General features: G+C 40.9%; 1 long non-coding RNA gene across 2 annotated transcripts; it reads left to right on the top strand.

Annotated features, from left to right (window-relative positions):
- The first annotated feature begins 614 nt into the window (after positions 1 to 614).
- LOC110524044 lies at positions 615 to 14,132 on the top strand. Of its 2 annotated transcripts, XR_002473527.2 has the most exons (7): positions 615 to 1,403; positions 2,101 to 2,385; positions 2,527 to 2,554; positions 5,754 to 5,807; positions 8,459 to 8,539; positions 10,551 to 10,624; positions 12,200 to 14,132. It is a non-coding gene; the product is annotated as an uncharacterized LOC110524044 (long non-coding RNA). The 2 variants fall into 2 exon arrangements; XR_002473526.2 differs by lacking the exon at positions 2,527 to 2,554.
- The last annotated feature ends 6,939 nt before the right edge of the window (positions 14,133 to 21,071 follow it).

Below are 21,071 nucleotides of genomic sequence, written 5' to 3'. Positions count from 1 at the left end.
TGCGATTTTAAAGACTACTTTGACTAATGATGTTCAACATTCTTTTAACTTTAAAATATTTGTTTATTTTTATGTTTTATTAGGCTTTAAGGCTATGCATTATAACAACCTGGTATGAAACATGTTTTGAAGTAGGTGTTTCGTTACTGTACTGCATTATAAAATGACAATGCAGTTTTACTCTATTGTTATGAGGGCTACACATTTTGAGGAGAGAATATGAAGCTAAGCTCAACATCAGCATCATGATCCGCATAATGGCCCTAGTAGTGCATGATATTTTGAGAGGATCAGATTTGAATGGATATGATGTGAAAGAGTTTGCATTTTGATGTCTGTATGCCATATTTCAACTGATGCCCTGTGCTGATGCATGATTCATAGATATAGCCCTATATATTCCTAGTATTATGGATTGCTTTCCATTGCAATGTAATTTACACCCAGTCACAACTATGACTCATAAGCCTATACATTGGATCAATGCAAAGCCATACATGAGAGATGAAGGTATAGCACTATCAAATATGTCACCATCATAACACCGAGGGAGAACATAAATATTAGGCTATCACATAGTTTACATTTTCCTGACAGCATATCATGACACGCATGTGTACAAAAATCACTCAATAAATATTCGATTCGTCATCATTACTCCATTTGGGCCTACTCTGTAACAAATTCATAAAAATAGGCGACATGTATCAACACTCTCTTAATTGTCCAAGACCACCAAACCACCTGATTTTCTTACTTTAAAAACAGTTAGAAGAAAAAAATGAGATCTTGAACTCAAGTGCTCGAAACAGTCCGAGGGCTGTTCTTGAAAGCGCATTCTCTGCTGCGCTTAGGCAGTCACAAGACTTGGACATCCATGAACAAAAACAAAGACACTACAATTAGCCGACATAGGTCAGGGTCAAGCCCATATGCCACTAAACAACTCTGCATTGAACAGGTCTTGCAATTTTGGAAACTTATTTCACCCGCCGTTGCGCGCTTCGGATGATATTTTCCCCAATGGAAATCTCAGCATTAATCCTTCCCATCCAAACTTGACATTGCAACATTGTTTTACCTAAGCAGGAATAAGAAGTGAAGTGGTGTTCTTAGCCCACTTTCAGTGATGGGTTTGGACGTAAAGGAGGGGCGCATGCCAAAGGTAGCGACCACCATGGAATAAATTAAACCAAAGATATCAACAGTTGCCTTCCACCCACTCGAAATCGATTGTATTAGAACCTCGCTGAACGTATAAAACGGGACGTATGATTTCAAGACCGGCTGCAGACAACGGAATCTTCGCTCAATAAGCTACACAACCGACAACGCCTAGAGAGATTTGATACAGACAACTCGTGTCCACTTTTCAGGACATAAGGATCCTTTAGTAACTTAAAGTAAGTTTGACTTTGTTATCCAAGTAAGTTTGAGATAGATTTCTATGTCCATGTTATTCATTTGCTTTGTATAAGTAGACTACTGTCATCATCACTTGACAGTTACTATTCATCAAAGGGCAATGGAATTACGCAGAGACTCAGATTTTTTCACTTTAAAATGTATGCCAAGAGAGTTGTATGGTATGCTAAACTTTGAATTTTTTGTTTGGTATACATTTAAAAGTGAAAAATCTTGAGTTTTAGCATAATTCCATTATCATGGAATTGCCCCAAAGCAAATGTTCTCACACCTGTTTGAATTGAAGACACCACACCTTGTTTTATTATATTAGATCAATATATCAGCATTACTGTGGCTTTGTATAGTAGTATGACAAACACCATGTTGAGGAATTTGCAATTGTTTTGTTGGCTACATTTTTATTCCCTCTAAATTAGATTATTCGAAGTAACAAAATATCTTACTCATAGTTGCATTTATTACCCTAATGTCATTCAGAGTATATGTTCACTTGTATGCTTCATTTAATAGACTACTTCTCACTGTTTCCACCACTATTAATGTTATGCCCATCCTTTTGGGGGTGATAGAAGTATGCAGTCACTTTGCACTTACTCACACCTTGTGATTGGACACCATTTGTTTCTTTCCAGCACTGTATCTAACTTGATTTGTGTTTGCTCGTTTACCCAGTCAGAAAAGCCATGCAGGCAGAAAGGAAATGGCACATACTTTTGAGTATAATCCTTATGCTGATCACCTCGAGCCAGTGCATGGACAGCAAGGAAGTGAAGCAGAAAGGGAGAAGGACCCTGCTGGACCTTATTTTACAGGTTATCGGAGACAGCCAATCAGGGGACAAGCCTTCAGTCTCCAGGCGCTATAACAGTGGCCTCTTCCCTACAGCCCAAGAGATGAGGTTCTCCTCTGGAGAAAAGCCTTTATATGTTCCTAGGCTGGATAACAGTAGACCCATAGGTAAGCTGATAAGATTTATTTTTAGGCCATGATGAAACTGTAATCCCTATTTCACTGGGGTGTGACAGCTGCCTCTGGTCTGTATCAATATGTCTGCTACTGTTGCCTTTTGTTCATGATTACTTGTCCTTTTCCATGTAGGAAATGGCACACTTTATGATTTGAAGAGGTGAGAGTTGTCAATAAATTATGACTATTTTACAAACAAACAATTTTTTACAAATGCAATCGATGCTAGTATGCTTCACTATTTGGGGATGTGACAATATCAGCAATTGATTCAACAGGCTCTACATTACAATTCATTATCTGTATTTCTGTCTCTGATGTGATAGTCTATGAATTGTGAATCTATATTGCAGTTCCCTATTGGCACCCTGAAAGAGCCACAATCCATCCTCTCACTTGGCTAGTGAGGTATCGTATCACCGCATCATAACAAAAGATTATCAATGGCATCACCAACCAAGTTGCCCAGGGGCGGAGGCTCATTAGCATACTAAACTTGTGAATGATTCATTCAGTTCAGGACACATTGCGGAATCTCAAACCACGAATGATCCGCCTCCTCCAGCTTCTTGGACAGCCAGTGGTGAGCGTCACAGGGATGCATCACAGGTGATGTGAGACCAGGACACTCACGTGGCACACAGTTTAGTCAGCTGTGATCACACAGCCATTTTCACCACATTCACTGACTTCATTTCACGTGTAAGATGGAAAGACTATGTTAATGTGAAAGCCTTTTTTTGCTCAAGTGGAACAATAGAATCCATGTGATTTGTGTTGGGCTTTTGGAATGTGGTCAGAAGTACTGAACGGGAAGTCTTTCATACATTTAGAGCCAATTGATTCAATTTGTCATTCTGTGCCTGGTAGAAGCATTACTCATTGCCTTTGAAAGAAATGTGCACGGCTTTGATATATCTTTGAAGTCATTGTGAGAGGAAGGGTGGTGTTACAGTGCCTTTTAAGACATTACAAAATAGCATATGCTAACTGAAACTGAGCCATACGAGTAATTCCTTCATACTAATCTGTGCAATTGGGTGAGCAATGCTACACATTCCCTCAGACTGTCTGTTACCATCCAAAATATTTTTTATTTTTTTTATTTTTGGAAATGCCGCGTTAATATTCCGGTCAAATGTCGTGTCGAGGGTTAGTCAGAGGCTTTATTGGGACATCCCCGCCCAATGTTGTCAAAGCAGCGTCACAGACCAACTGTGTAACAGGCAAGAGAACTACACAGGCTGCTGGCCAGACAGAGAGTACCTTGTGAGGAAGTCAAAAGGCTGCACATTAGCAAGTGGTGCGTGCGCCATTCCTTAAGACCCACAGTCACACTAGATTGTCCATGTTTTGCACGCAAGGAAGGAAAGGGAAATACCTCCTGCACACAGTTTCCGTTCTCTTTGCCAAGGTGCACTAGGTATCTCTATTTCCTGACCATCAGGTAATTCAGACATCTCCAGCATCTCCAAGGCAATATTATTGGACTTAGGCAATAAGTTTGATGTCCTACCGGTTAGTGTTAGCATTTACCGGCCATTTGAACACTTACACAACTCACATCTGATCTGGATTGGAGCCAGGTTAAGGTTTCAGGACCCTTATTCCCCTTACGTAAAGACCAATAGCCTGTTCATCTTTTTATATTGGAGTGATGAGTCGTTGTTTTCCATAGTGCCCAGTGGTATGTCGGGACTTCAAACGCATTGCCTAAGCTTACTGTAGTGGTTCGTAATTGAACCGATCATCTTCTGTGATTTCTGCATCAGAGAGTACTGTTCATTCCTCAGTCCAGTCTGGTAAAATTAGCACAGCAACTAGCTGCACGGAATTATTCTTATGACATTGATAAGCATTAGAACTGCCGGGCTATAATCTCCTTGCACTGTTAGCCTGAATGCGTCTGACACCTGTGTGCTTTGCATGTTTGTAGAGAGGATGGGCTTGGCTGAGCTACAGAATGTGTGCAATGAGCCTCCAAGCCTGTTGGCTTGTCTTCAGTTGTGAGGAAATCGGTGTATGGGCAATTCCACGGTAACAGAATGACGCTGAGGCTCCAATATTCAGTTTAAAATGTACGCCAAACAAAAACCATTGCTTGCAAAGTTAAACAAACCACCTATGCACAAGGACTGCTTCTAACCATTTCCACTGAACATTTTACAAAAACACATTTATTCAAAGAAAAGTACAGATGTAAAGCATTGCACAGTGGAATTCAGTATAGCAGAGTAGAAAATGGTTCATTTCAGTACAGTAAAGAACAGAAGGGGACAACAGAGGTCAGTACAGTACAATACAGTAAATTACACTGCACTCTACTATAGTGTCCTCTACTGTGCTGTACTAAACTCTACTGTACAGTGCTGCATTGTACTGACCTATACTCTACTTTTCTTCACTGTTCTGTGCTCTACTGTACTGTACTGAGACAGGTTAAAGAAGGATTTCTACGACCTTGAGACAATTGAGACATGGATTGTGTGTGTGTGCCATTCAGAGGGTGAATGGGCAAGACAAAAGTGCCTTTGAACGGGATATGGTAGTAGGTGCCAGGCGCACCGGTTTGTATCAAGAACTGCACTGTTGCTGGGTTTTTCACGCTCAACAGTTTCCTGTGTGTATCAACGATGGTCCACTACCCAAAGGACATCCAGCCAATTTGACACATTGGAGCATTGGAGTCAACATGGGCCAGCATCCCTGTGGAATGCTTTTGACACCTTGTATAGTCCATGCCCCGACGAATTAAGACTGTTCTGAGGGCAACTCAATATTAGGAAGGTGTTCCTAATGTTTGGTATACTCAGTGTAAATAAAAAATCTAATCAAAATACTTAAGAACTCATAGTTGTATTATTCCATCAGCTCTCATCCAAGCTAGAAAATGTATAGGCCTATTACTTCATATTATAAGCACAGGTGTGATGGGTCTTTGTTGGTATTTACATGGCCTTACTTTAAATGTTGTAATATTTAAACATGAACCTTTTAGTAATAGGTCATCTTAAAGCTGAAATCCATATAGGGGGAAACAGCACCACTATTCCCCCCTCTTGCGCCATTTTATTTTTGTTTTAGTTTTGTTGATGAAATGGAAGACAGGGGCGTCCGGCAGTGTGGTAAAAAAAAACTCATCATCATGTGGTCGGTGACACTTTGCTTCTTGAAAGTCCAATATCTTGGAAAACTTTACTGCTGACATGCAAAACATTTTGGGACTTTATCAACAGTGGGACTGGCGGAGAAAAGAAGAACAAAAAGACATCAAACTTGTGTCTGAGTGGATTCTCCTTTTAATGCTAAGAGGTTTCACAGATGGGTTACTTTTATTTTCTTCTTCTTCTTTTTTGTAGATATTGTCCCAAGAGATGTAAACCTGAAAGACAAGTTCATAAAGCATTTCACAGGTAAGAAAACTGATATAAAAAAAATGTTCCGTCAACATTCAATTTTGACCATTTGTTTCTGGATCAATCTCACCTTACATCTGTGGCCATGTGTTTCAAGCCTCTTCGAGTAGGAGTCTAGGATCAGGTCCCCTCTGTCCATGTACTGTCATTGGGATCTAAGAGGCCAAACTGATCCTAAATCGGCACTTCTACTCTGAGAGCCTTGATACATACAGCCCTGCACACATTAGACCAGCTACAAATATTATAAATCCATGTAGAGCTATTTAGTTTGGCAGGGGAAGACTCTCGGCTCTGTGAGCTGAATCCACATTACCCCTAATTTCTGAGTCCTACCTCCTTAATGCCTAATCAAGTAGCTTTCCAAAGTCCAATCATGGTGTCAGAGACCCTAATTCAATGTTATCCCTAGAACTATGTTATTGCCCGGGATGGGCCTCACAGATTTGCTGGAGAAAGTTGCCGTTAAATGAATTGCTGATGGCCATAGGGGAGAGAAGTGAGCACATTACTCCGACAGAAATAGCCAGGGTAAAGTTGAAGGCAATGTAATGTTAAGCGGATTATTTGTCGCAGGACCTCAAAACAGACTTCAGGAATTGGTGTGAAAATCTGTTATCCGGAGGCTCGCTAAAGGCCCAGAAGTACTTAGGAGTGATCATTAAGTCTATTGTCTGAGTCCTTTTAAGATGTCATGGACCAGTGGAGCAATGATTCTTGAGTCTGAGCAGAGCTAGGTTTAGATTTATTTGAACATCTTGGTATATCTGCAGAAACATACATAAAATGTGATGTAATACAATTTACAACATGAGTGAAATATATAATCAGCCTAACTAAACTCAGCAAAAAAAGAAACATTCCTTTTTCAGGACCCTGTCTTTCAAAGAAAATTCGTAAAAATCCAAATAACTTTACAGATCTTCATTGTAAAGTGTTTAAACACTGTTTCCCATGCTTTTTCAATGAACCATAAACAATTAATGAACATGCACCTGTGGAACGGTCGTTAAGACACTAAGAGCTTACAGACGGTATGCAATTAAGGTCACAGTTATGAAAACTTAGGAGACTAAAGAGGCCTTTCTACTGACTCTGAAAAACACCAAAATATAGATGCCCAGGGTCCCTGCTTATCTGCGTGAATGTGCCTTAGGCATGCTGCAAGGAGGCATGAGGATTGCAGATGTGGCCAGGACAATAAATTGCAATGTCCGTACTGTGAGATGCCTAAGAGAGCGCTACAGGGAGGCAGGACGGACAGCTGATCGTCCTCGCAGTGGCAGACCACGTGTAACAACACCTGCACAGGATTGGTACATCCGAACATCACACCTATGGGACAGGTACAGGATGGCAACAACTACCCGAGTTACACCAGGAACGCACAATCCCTCCATCAGTCCTCAGACTGTCCGCAATAGGCTGAGAGAGGCTGGACTGAGGGCTTGTAGGCCTGTTGTAAGGCAGGTCCTCACCAGACATTACAAGCAACAACGTCACCTATGGGCACAAACCCACGGTCGCTGGAACAGACAGGACTGGCAAAAAGTGCTCTTCACTGACGAGTCGCGGTTTTGTCACACCAGGGGTGATGGTCAGATTCGCGTTTATTGTGAAAGGAATGAGCGTCACACCCGGCCCCGGATCTCTGGAGCGGGGTCTTTTTGGAGGTGGAGGGTCCGTCATGGTCTGGGGCGGTGTGTCACTGCATCATCGGACTGAGCTTGTTGTCATTGCAGGCAATCTCAACGCTGTGCGTTACAGGGAAGACATCCTCCTCCCTCATGTGGTACCCTTCCTGCAGGCTCATCCTGACAAGACCCTCCAGCATGACAATGCCACCAGCCATACTGCTTGTTCTGTGTGTGATTTCCTGCAAGACAGGAATGTCAGTGCTCTGTCATGGCCAGCGAAGAACCCGGATCTCAATCCCATTGATCACGTCTGGGACCTGTTGGATCGGAGGGTGAGGGCTAGGGCCATTCCCCCCAGAAATGTCCGGGAACTTGCAGATGCCTTGGTGGAAGAGTGGGGTAACATCTCACAGCAAGAACTGGCAAATCTGGTGCAGTCCATGAAGAGGAGATGCACTGTAGTACTTAATGCAGCTGGTGGCCACACCAGATACTGACTGTTACTTTTAATTTTGACCCCCACTCCTTTGTTCAGGGACACATTATACATTTTTTGTTAGTCACATGTCTGTGGAATTTGTTCAGTTTATGTCTCAGTTATTTAATCTAGTTATGTTCATACAAATATTTACACGTTAAGTTTGCTGAAAATAAACGCAGTTGACAGTGAGAGGATGTTTCTTTTATATGGACAGTGCATCATAAATAACTCCTAAACAACAAATTGGCATACCCCTAAATCGGTAAATATGCATATCAATGTAGTTAGTGAGAGAGAGCTTCGTTTGTAATTAGCATAGTTGGAGCTCTGCCTTGGTGAAAAAAGGATATCTTGACTGCTAGATAATGCTTTGCATGCTTGTCCAAAAATATTGTTTTTCTTTTGATGATGTTGCTAATAGAAAATTAACTTCAGTTCTGTTAATAAAATGTAAAAAAATGAAGAAATTAAATGGAACACATTCATTTTTTTTTGTTTGTTCCCTGATAAGAACCTTTCTTTTTAAGCAGGACCAGTCAAGTTCTCATCGGAATGTAGAACACATTTTCATCGACTCTATCACAACACAAGGGATTGTTCAAAACCAGCATGTATGTATTCATTTTTAATATCATAATACTGTGTGTATCTATATTTGTGATCAGTAAGGTTGGGTTTCTGATAGTCATATATACCATGTTTCTGGCTGCCTTACGACACTTTATTGTAGCCTGGTCCCAGATCTGTTTGAGCTAGAACCCAAATACTCATTATGACTGAATTGAATGCCTTGGTGACATAACATGGTGTCTTGCTCTAACGTTAGCCAAACTCTCTTCGATGACCTCACATTCACCGTTTTTTTACACAAACTGAACAATAGATTCACTTGTCTTTGAACAGAAGCAATAAGTGGACACTTGAATCAAAGCCTATAACATGTCAGTGTTCCACAGCATGTGCCATTATATAAATATCAATTTAGCGGATCTACTGAACAATCATGTTGTCATTGTAGTTTTCTTGGAAAAGGGACAGATGACATCAGACAGTAAGTAGCGAATAGCCTCCGATAGTATGTTCCCAGATTGTATGTTAGTTTCTCAGATGGCTGCCTGAACTGAACTGTCTGAGCAGCAGCCCTGCCACCATTGTGGACCAGTGAATTAGAGCATTGAGTTTTGCTCTCTTCTTTTTTGTTTTTGTCAATAAAGCAAACCACAACAGCCTCGTAGACTACTGAAACTCAGTTTAGTGAAACACTGGTCGTCCGTTACAGTGTGTTGGCTTTGCTCACCAACAACCCCTTTCCTATTGAAAAAAAGACACAAGTATCATAGAAGGCCCTCTCTCTTTAGCCTCCCTATTCCCCTGGTCTCCAGGGTGGTGCTTAGGCCAGGGAGGGAGAAATTGTGAAATACTCTCTCTTGGATGATTTTAAAACGTTGACTGGCTAGACTTGAATGTCCTTCTGATTTTTAAAATTGCATGTTTTTGTTGTTGCATATATTCGGAACAGCTGTAAAAACATATTATATTCAAATGAAGATAAAACAGTATTGTCGCATAGGCTGGTCTCGTGGTTAATGCTACCACCTCTGGCACACATGTCGACTGTGTATGCTGGGATTCAAATCCCGACCCCCACCGCACACTTCTACTCTCTGAACTCCAGGCGGTGCTATGGTCAAATGACATGGAAATATAGCTCTTTGGCCACGCACACCAGTGGTGGGTTTGGCATTGAAAAAAGGAAGCATATGCAGAAAAGTACCTCATACCTATGGTTAAAAAAAGTAGTGGCGCATCTTTGATGATATGGGGCTATTTTGCTTCCACTGGTCCTGTAACCCTTTTTAAGTTCAACAGCATTATGAACTTTACCAAGTGCCAGGACATTTTAGCCAACAACCTGGTTGACTCTGCCAGGAGGTTGACACTTGTCCGCAAGTGGATCTTCTAGCAAGACAGTAACCCCAAGCACAAAATCCACAAAGAAATGATTAATTGACAACTAAATCAACATTTTGCAATGGCCATCTCAGTTGACCCTGGTTTGATTCCAGGATGTATCACAACCGGCCATGATTGGGAGTCCCATAGGGCGGCGCACAATTGGCCCAGCGTCGTTAGGGTTTGGCCGGGGTAGGCCGTCATTGTAAATAACAATTTTGTTCTTAACTGACTTGCCTAGTTAAATAAAGGTGAAATAAAATGAATTAATTAAAGTCTCTGGATTTGAAACCCATTGAAAACTTGTGGTTTGAATCGAGGAGGGCCGTCCATAAGCGCAGACGAAGGACATCAAGAATCTTGAAAGATTCTGTATGGAGGAATGGTCTAAGATCACCTCCCAATGTCTTCTCCACTCTTTTTTTAAGGTTCAGTGTTGTTTTCCTTGCAAGGATAGAGTGCTGGAGTACTGAAACCGGGTGGCAATAATTTTGAACCCCTTTTGGGGATTTTTTTAATTGAATTGTAAAAAATAAAAATATTTCTCTGAGCAATTGTATTAGTATAAATTAATATAATTTCCCCATTACTTTGAGCATACAATATAGCTCAGTATTTGTATTATTTTATTTTTTAAAGTGATTAACTGTTTTCTTTATCATTTTACAGACTACAAAAGATGTGCAAGATTGCTAACACGGCTAGCAATGAGTCCACTCTGCACACAATTGTAGACATTGCATGTGAGTATACTTTCTTTTTAGGCGTTAAACTGTCACAGGGGTTAGATTTGCATATTTAGGCTTTATGTTGATTAGTACACTTGGTCGAGCATTGTATGACTCCTTGTTCGACAAGTAATGATACATATAAATGATTGACATTATCTTATTTATATTGTGAATATTTAACTGTAAAGATTGACAAGGAGCAATCCGGTAATATTTTCCTCGTAACTAAAAGGTTTCCAAACGGGTTCTGTAGCTGTCCACTTAGAAGAAGAACCCTTTTTGGTTCTAGATACACACACACAACAAAAAGGTGCTATGTATTGAAAATACATGTGTAGTGTGGATGGAGATTCACATGCTGTACAGCTCCACCAGAGTATAGTTGTTATTTGTGATACTAATCACAGGAAGAGAGAGAGCTATGTTGTTGCTGTGTCAACATTATTCTAATTTGTGTCTAACATCTGCAAGTGATCTGTAAGGCTTGGAAAAAAAAAACCTCATGTTCACATAATCAGATCCATGTGTTGCCGGAGTTTCTGTCCGACATTCATATATTCTTAAAGATAATGCTATTGGACCCCTTTGTCATTCCAATGGTATTCCATCGAATAAGAGGTCCTAATGTAATATACGTTCGGCAAAATACATTTATGCTTGATTATTTATAGTCTGGCTTATTCTTTTGGAAAACTCAAAAAAGATGAGAGCAAGTATTTGTCGAGCTGAAATCATTTTACGTTGAAGGTCATGACAAAGTTACATGTGAGCGATTAAGTTAGGGCCCGCGTATGTACAATGAGCATTGCCTAGATTTAAAAAAAGTTCAACCGTAAAAAGAGGATAATTTTAAACCGCGACCAAGTGTCTTAACAAGCTGTCAGTCACACAATGTAAGCTACTCACCACTTGGTCAGACAATGAAAAAGGAAGGACCTGGTTGTCTTGGTCCAGCTAATATGCTAGATCGTCATTGTGGTTAAGTTGATAACCCTTTGTTACACTTGTCTATTGCCTCCACCTGACGAGGCTGACGACAGCAGGGATGAGGATATCTGTGGCCTACATTTGTGGTCAGGCTCACTTAGAACTGACTCCATGTCAGTTGATGGAATTTAACGGCCTTTAAATGGTCTAACATGAATGAAGCACCCATTACAAGCACCACTTTAGTTGGAGTGTCATTGGAATTCATTTGATTGGAAAATTGAGGGGGCTGGCACATTAGCAGTTTTTCCCTCTCTCCAGTCATTCAGAGAATGTGTTCTAGTCAGAACCATAATGAGAGGACTACTGCCACTGGGGTGTCATGAGGGACTTATTAGGTGAATCATCGATTGATTCATCCAGCTCTTTAGGAAATAAGTCATGAAGTGCCCTTTAACATTTAGTCCCTAATAAGGAAATACGGAAGGGCAGCTCAAACTGTTCATATTCTACCTCATTTAAAAAAAAAAAAACTATTATTTATATATATATATATATATATATATGTTGCCTATTTTAGAAACTGAGAATGTAAAGAATTTAAAATTACATTCGAAAAATATGTAAATGTTTGTAATTTGATTTTGCTGTGTGTTTCAGGTTCAAAATATTGAGAGGGGTCTATGTTTTGCCAAGGAAGTGCCTTCAATTTGCAGCAGTCACATTAAGAACATAGTATTGTAATTGTTTATAGTATTTTTATTTTTGTTGTTGATACTGTATATGAAAATGTTGACAGATTTGATTGGTTTTATGAAATAGATTAGCATTTTATTTTCATGTATCATGTATTTTTAAGAAAACCTTAATTTAATATTGAATGCACCTATTTATTGAAATGTATATAATTATTCACAATAATTCTGAAATATTCAATTATTTTTCTTAAAGTTCTCATCTGATGAAGTGTGTGAATTCATCTCACTAAATATTATTTGCTTTGTCAATATTACATTTTTGAGACGGTCCCACCATGGTCGTTTCTATATGTCTTTCACTGTCATTGTCTACATTGCATTTAATTTGGCACTTGAACGATTTCACACAATGAAAACATATTGAAGGATGACGATGGTAATAATGCACTGCAGTACTGAACAATAAAAAAATATTCAAGCACAGCATATTTGCAATTATTATAGAAGAGCATGTTGAGGGAACCATTTCTGAGGTTTCTGCTGTTAGGACACTCAATAAGGAAGCTGCAAGCAGGGCTGTATCCCAAATGACATCCTATTCCCTATAGTCTACTACTTTTGACCAGAACACCATGGGCCCTGGTCAAAAGTAGTGCACGACAAAGGAAAATGTCTACCAATTGGATGATACACCATAATCCAAACATCCGCATGTGACAGACACACACACAACTATATTTCACTCAAGAGTATGCTGTCGGGAAGACCATGAGGATTGAGAAAAGCAATCGTTCAGAGGGTTATTCCAATTCCGTCTGCACCTCATAACCCCTACAATTTCGGAAAAACAACACAAGTTTTAGGGAAAAGAGTGCATGCAAAATCCTTTCCTCAATGTCTTAGCAAAGCCTATATTGAATTTCCCAATCTGTAGCTGACTGGGTTTCAAAATCGCTGGCAAACTAAATTTGTCCCTTGAGAACCCAAACGCATTCCAATCTTGGACTGTTGGACAACAGAAAGTGAAGCAATTCAAACTCGACAAAACCAAATGGACTGGAAAAGAGTCTCCTTTTTGATCCTGTTCTGTTTCAAATTGTAGGGTTCTTGACAGAATTGTTTACTTGGTCTTTGGGCCAGGATGCATCTGACCTTTATTTGAACGTGCCTTTCACATTGACCCTCATGCACCTGGTATTAAACGTCCAGTGATATGTCTGGCAGTTACAATAACTTAACAAGTGAGATCGGTGAACAACAACAAATTTTTTTTATATTATTATGGCTCAGGGATCCATGAGTTCAGTTATCGGTAGAAAGATGGAACACCCCTCCCTTTTGGTGCATTGTGGACAATGACATGATCGCTGGTATAACATGCTCTTGCAGTTGCCTGCTCAGACATCACAAGAACATTAGAAAGAACATTAGTGTTTATTTTCTGGTGTTATCCAGGATGTGGCCTCTGTAAAGGTCCTAAATGTTGGTATTGTCATTTAGGACTCTTGCACAAGAACGACAAAACAACAACAAATGAAAGGAATAGCTAGAGACTTTAGCAATTGAAGAAAAAAGAAGCTGAGACTTGTTGTCATTGGAATTTTGAATATAAATACATCTAGAAATTAAAGGGACATTGCACCCCAAAACCAAGTTTGTCTGGTATTGCCGAGAAATGAAAACATATTTATAGCATCTATAACAGGAATGTCCTTACAAAATAAACAGTATGATAACTTTTTTATATATTCCTATTGCTATCTTCTCCTATCGTCTCGTTCAGACACGCCTGGGGAATAGTTGATCGTCCATTGTTTTTATTAACGCTACAGCATACAATTACATTCTAGATGATTCTGTACTTCCAACTTTGTGGCAACAGTTTGAGGAAGTCCATACAGAAATTGTTTGTCGAGATCGGTATGGAAGAACTTGACTGTTTTAGCAGAAAAGGGGGGACCAACTCCTTATTAATGCCCATGATTTTGGAATGAGATGTTCGACTAGCAGGTGTCCACATACTTTTGGTCATGTAGTGTATTAAAAGCTATCTATGAAAAGCTGATAACGAACACGCACATGTAACATGTTCGGCTCCTTGATGCTCACAAGCTACACAAATCATTAGAGGGTAAAGGGTTCTTCTACATAAAGATCATAGGAAATCCCAAGACATAGTGTCTATTGTAATGTAATAAGCTCACATAGTTGCTGTCACAAACTCCAAATTCCACACAATTGGATTTTCATTTCTCAGTGAGCAAATCATTTCTCAACTTACAGGATTCATACTTAATTTGTTTGCTCTGGCCGACCTTATTTTGTTATTAACATTTGTCAATAAAACACATGAATGCAACTGTTTATGTCAAATCGTTTTGTGTTCTACTTGTAGCCCTGGTTGTCCTGAAAAGAAAATGGTGAAATACTTAATTGTGAGGCTAAATATAAGGGCTAGACATGCAGATAAATGGAAGTCAGACACATGAAAAGCCAATTTTTGCTAGGAATCTCGGGACCGATAGGATTAAACAAACATTTACTTGGCCAAAGATTACAACACTACAGTTCTCACGCCAGCATGTCTCTATAGACTGTTTATAATGATTCGGAACATCAGCTGGAGGATCTTAACCAAGACTAATCACTAGGCTCTCTTATGAGCAATCTCCCCTTTTTCACTATTAGATAAAGAGATATCAAACCTCTCCATCAATGACAGACGTGAAAAGAAGCCATTCTTCCACTTCATCGTAGTTTCACAACAATGAATGTGTCATCATCATGTGATATAGCTCATGTTTCCCGACTGCGTTTACACCCCACTTTGAAAGCTGGCCTCCACTTCTACAGCTTTGAAAGTGGAGAACAATGCGACCACTGCAACTTAGATCTGAATGTAGCAATACTTTTAGGACCACATTTCATACAGACACATTTCCTGTTCTCCAGAAGCGTGGATCGTACAATATTTACAAGTCCATATAAAATGGATGTCATTTTCATTGGTCCTGAGGGCTCATAAGCCTCCGTCATACCGCTGCCTTTTCACAAATCACACCCCCATCACGAAACACACCGTCAATACACACTCTTTGGAAAGAAGGAGACAAAAAACAAACTACGGAAATTATGCTTCCACACGATTTATCATCAGAGCTCTTTATATATATATATTTTAATCATAAATGGCACTATCGATCATAATGATCTTTATATGGCTCCTCATCACTGTACCATGATTACCCGGGACAATTAACACAGGAGTGGTCTGGTGTTTTTTCCAACACTATAAAAGGATTAGGGTGCTATAAATAAGGGGTCCGTCCTCACGGGGGTAAGGTGGGGGATCCCTTTCTCAGCGGGTGGGTGGGCAGAGAAACTGGATCCTTATATGAGGAGGATATCACATTTGGAGACAAACCGTGCAGATTAAGGAAAGAGACAGAAGATGCACTGGGGACGGAGTGTGGGAGGGCCCTAACACAATTACACACAACCCTACTGAATGCCCCAGCGCCTCTTCTAAGAGGCACTGAGATAAATAGAGCCAAAGCCAGGTCATTTCCCATACATCTGAAGAGCCAGAAGCAGCAGTCAGCTGAGAGACAGTGGCGGCATCCCAAATGATGCCCTATTCCCTACATGGAGCACTACTTTTGACCAGAGCCCTTATGGGTAGTGGTCAAAAGTAATGCACTATATAAGGAATAGGGTGCCATTTGGGACACATACACAGACACAAGGCCCAATAGGTTTATGATGCTGCCTCAAAGTCTTTCTGATTCTATTTGTGATGGCTTTCCATTCAATTGGTCTGTATAGTACCCCAGCAATGGTATGGTCAGTAATGATATAGAATAGTAAAAACACACTTTATTAGTCCCTGCGAAGACAGAGATCATTTTTAAATTCTCAGCAGGGACTGATAAAGTCCTCTTCCTCTGGGTTGCAATTTTCAAGCCTGGTCTCATAGAATAGACATAGTAAATGTAAATCCGGGACATTCAAATTAGTATGATATGCTACGGTTGGTATGGTTACTAAGACAGAAGGTTACTTAAGGCAAAAAGTAAAGTAGCATGGTTGGTCAGGGTGGATGGGTTGTCGTATAACACAAACGTCTAGCAACCCAAAGGTTGCTTGTTTAAATCTCATTAGGGACAACGTTAGCTAATTAGCAACTTTGCAATTACTTACAACTTTTAGCTACTTTATATCTTTATATTTATATCTAGCATGTTAGCTAACCCTTCACCTAACCCTTTAACCTAACTCCTAACCCTAAACTTAACCCTAACCCCCAACCCCTAGCTTAACATCAGCAACCTAGCTAACGTTAGCATTAGCCCACTAGCTTATGTTAGCCAAATTGGAAATTCATAACATATTGTATGAATTACAAATTCGTAACATTTCATACAAATTATAATTTGTAAAATATCATACGAAATTGATGATGGACATCCAGTTAATATCAGTTAATATCAGAATAATTGGGGTGTCACGAATTTAAATTTTTACTATGTTAGGTCTACCCCTGAGTCCAGGTTGCATTTTCTGTATCAAACCTATGGCAATGGTGATACAGAATGGAGAAACTGACACACCATATATTCTGTTAGAGATTTTGAATAACTCAAAACATGGCTCCATGTGACGTGCATTAGAAACCAGCCAAAATTATTTTTTTTGCATCAAAAGTAAACACTTTAATCCAATTAAATCATCCTTGTGTAAGCAAACTACCTTTATTTATAGCTAATGCTATAATTATGTAGATGGCTGCATGACATTCTCTTACTGAGGTGCCCACACACGTTTCTGTAATAGAGGGCTCTCGATTCATTTTGTGTGGCCTTATGATTAATTCATGGCTCTCGTATCTCGTTTTGTGAATGCACACATCCCTACATGACGATGACTAATACGTCAAGCATTATCAGTAGAACCTACATGAAATTCCTTGAGAAAGATTTGTAAACCTTGGTTCCTCACAGTCTTTGTTTTTTTCTAAAGGAGAGTGGAATACCTGTCACATTCTGACCTTAGTTCTTTTGTTATGTCTTTGTTTTAGTATGGTCAGGGGCGTGAGTTGGGTGGGTTGTCTATGTTCCTTTTTCTATGTTGTGTTTTGCGTTTGGCCTGGTATGGTTCTCAATCAGAGGCAGATGTCGTTAGTGGTCTCTGATTGAGAATCATACTTAGGTAGCCTTTTCCCACTTGTGTTTCGTGGGTGATTATTTTCTGTTATGTGTCTGTCACCTTTCAGAACTGTTTCGTTTCTCCTTTGTTATTTTGTTTAGTGTTCTCGGTTTAATAAATATATGATGAACACTTACCACGCTGCTCATTGGTCCTCCGATCCTTCCTACTACTACTCGTCAGGAAGAAACCCGTCACAGAATCACCCACCAACCAAGGACCAAGCAGTGTGGTAATGGGCAGCGGCCAAAATCGCAAGACTCCTGGACATGGGAGGAGATTTTGGACGGCAAGGGACCCTGGGCACAGGCTGGAGATTATCGCCGCCCCAAGGCAGAACTGGAGGCAGCGAAAGCCGAGAGGCGGTGGTATGACGAGGCAGCGCGGCTGGAAGCCCGAGAGGCAGTCCCAAAAAATGTATTGGGCGGAGGCACACGGGTAGTGTGGCTAAGTCAGGTAGGAGACCTGAGCCAACACCCCGTGCTTACCGTGGAGAGAAGTGGACCAGGCAGGCACCGTGTTATGCCGTGGGGCGCACAGTGTTCCCGGTGCGCAGGTATAGCCTGGTGCTCTACATAGCAGCGCCTCGTATCGGCCTGGCTAGAGTGGGCATCGAGCCAGGTGCCATGAAGCCAGCTCAGCGCATCTGGTCTCCAGTGCGTCTCCTCGGGCCGGGGTACATGGCACCAGCCCTGCGCATGGTGTCCCCGGTTCGCCAGCACAGCCCAGTGTGGTCTATTCCACCTCGCTGCACTGGCCTGGCTACGGGGAGCATCCAGCCAGGTAGGGTTGTACAGACCTCCAGTGCGCCTCCACGTTCCGGTCTATCCGGTGCCTCCTCCACGCACCAGGCTGTCTCTCCTTCTCCTCCTTACAGGTGCTCCCGCTTGCTCAGCGCTGCCAGAGTCTCCCGTCTGTCCTGAACTGCCAGGGTCTCCCGTCTGTCCAGCACTGCCAGAGTCTACCTCACGTCCAGCGCTGCCAGAGCCGCCTGTCTGTCCTGAGCTGCCAGAGCCGCCCGTCTGTCCTAAGCTGCCAGAGCCGCCAGTCTGTCCTGAGCTGCCAGAGCCGCCCGTCTGTCCTGAGCTCCCAGAGCCTCCCGCCTGTCCTGAGCTGCCAGAGCCGCCCGTCTGTCAGGAGCTGCCAGAGCCGTCCGTCAGTCAGGAGCTGCCAGAGCCGCCCGTCAGTCAGGAGCTGCCAGAGCCGCCCGTCCGCACCTTTGGGAGGGGTACTGTCACATTCTGACCTTAGTTCTTTTGTTATGTCTTTGTTTTAGTATGGTTAGGGCGTGAGTTGGGTGGGTTGTCTATGTTCCTTTTTCTATGTTGTGTTTGGCCTGGTATGGTTCTCAATCAGAGGCAGGTGTTGTTAGTTGTCTCTGATTGAGAATCATGCTTAGGTAGCCTTTTCCCACTTGTGTTTTGTGGGTGATTATTTTCTGTATGTCACCTTTCAGAACTGTTTCGTTTCGTTTCTCCTTTGTTATTTTGTTTAGTGTTCTCGGTTTAATAAATATATGATGAACACTTACCACGCTGCTCATTGGTCCACCGATCCTTCCTACTACTCCTCGTCAGAGGAGGAAGAAACCCGTCACAATACCACTCTACCTTTAGTATTGTTATGCTTTTTACGGATTGAACCCTGGTGCTTGTACAGTGCCTTCAGAAAGTATTCACACCCCTTGACTTTTTCCACATTTTGTTGTGTTACAGCTAGAATTTAAAATGGATTACAGTGAGATTTTGTGTCACTGGCCAACACACAATATCCCTTAATGTCAAAGTGGAATTATGAGATTTTTTGTTGTTGTTGTTGATTTTAACTAATTAATTAAAAATGAAAAGCTGAAATGTCTTGAGTCAATAAGTACTCAACCCCTTTGTTATGGCAAGCTTGAATAAGTTTGGGAGTAAAACAATGTCCTTAACAAGTCAAATAATAACTTGCATGGACTCACTCTGTGTGCAATAAGAATTTAACATGCTTTTTTAATGACTACCTCATCTCTGTACCCCACACATACCATGACAAAGTATTTCAGATTTTTTTTCTTCTTTATTTTTGCATATTTTTTATACTGAATGTTATCAGATTTTCAACCAAAACCTAATATTAGATAAAGGGAACCTGAGTTCACAAATAACATAAAAATATAAATACTTATTTTATTTAACAAAGTTAGCCAAATGCTTCCTGTAGTTGATCAGTCTCTCACATCACTGTGGAAGAATTTTGGCTGACTCTTTCATGCAGAACTGCTTTAACTCGGCAACATTTGTGGGTTTTCAAGAATGAACTGCTCGTTTCAAGTCCTGCCACAACATCTCAATTGGGATTAGGTCTGGACTTTGACTAGGCCATTGCAAAACTTCAAGTGTTTGCTTTTTTATAATTTTCATTTAGACTTGATTGTGTGTTTTGGATTACTGTCTTGTTGCATGACCCGGCTGCGTTTCAGCTTCAGTTCACAGACAGATGGCCTGACATTCTGCCGTAGAACTCTCTGACACAGAGCAGAATGCATGGTTCTTTCTATTAAGGCAAGTCGTCCAGGTCCTGAGGCAGCAAAGCATCCCCAAACCATCACACTAGCACCACCATGCTTGACCATTGGTATGAGGTTCTTACTGTGGAATGCAGCGTTTGGTTTTTGCCAGACATAATGTGACCCATCTTGTCCAAAACGTGGACTCAAGTTTGAAAAAAGCACCTGGAAGCACCTGGAAGATCATCAAGACTCTTGAAAGAATGTTTTATGGACAGATGAGTCAAAAGCATAACTTTTAGGATGACATGGATCCCATTATTGATGGCGAAAACCAAACAGTGCATTCCACAGTTGGAACCTTTATACCAACGATCAAGCATGGTGGTGGTAGTGTGATGGTTTGGGGATGCTTTGCTTGCCATTGACATGGTGATCTGAGGCTTGTGTGCGTCTGCTCGACCATTGAAACCCATTTAATGAAACTCCCGACGAACAGCAGCAAGAATAAAAGCAAAGTAGCTGCATTTGCATAAGCTGTTTTCTAATGACATCCATTTGGACACATCCATAACAATGAGCTAATGAGGCACGATTACGCCTGGCATAGAAAATGTGCTCATTCGTCAGGACACTGTTGTTCAGAGGAGCTAGCCAACAACACGGCTAAAACAATCACATCAAATTTAAGCTGGAAAGACTGCAAACTAGTGGTGGCTGCATCATGGGGATTTTTTTAGGATAAAAATAAATGTAATAGGCAAAATCCTAGAGGAATACTTGGTTCAGTCTGTGGGAGACAAATTCACCTGTCAGCAGGGCAATAACCACTAGAGTTGCTTACCAAGACGATATTGAATGGTCCTGATTGGCCTGGTTACAGTTTTGACTTAAATCGGCTTGAGAATCTATGGCAAGACTTGAAAATTGCTGTCTAGCAATGATCAACAACCAACTTGACAAAGCTTGAAGAATTTAAATATTGTACAATCCAGGTGTGCACAGCTTTTAGACACTTACGCAGAAAGACTCATAGCTGTAATCGCTGATTATAACATGTATTGACTCAGGGGTTTGAATACTTACACTTCCAGTCAAAAGTTTTAGAACACCTACTCATTCAAGGGTTTTTCTTTATTTT

Source organism: Oncorhynchus mykiss, chromosome 5 (genome assembly GCF_013265735.2).
Source record: "Oncorhynchus mykiss isolate Arlee chromosome 5, USDA_OmykA_1.1, whole genome shotgun sequence".
Taxonomy (NCBI): Eukaryota; Metazoa; Chordata; class Actinopteri; order Salmoniformes; family Salmonidae; genus Oncorhynchus; species Oncorhynchus mykiss.
The sequence above is the reverse complement of the archived record's forward strand: the minus strand, read 5'-3'. Positions and strand labels throughout refer to the sequence as shown.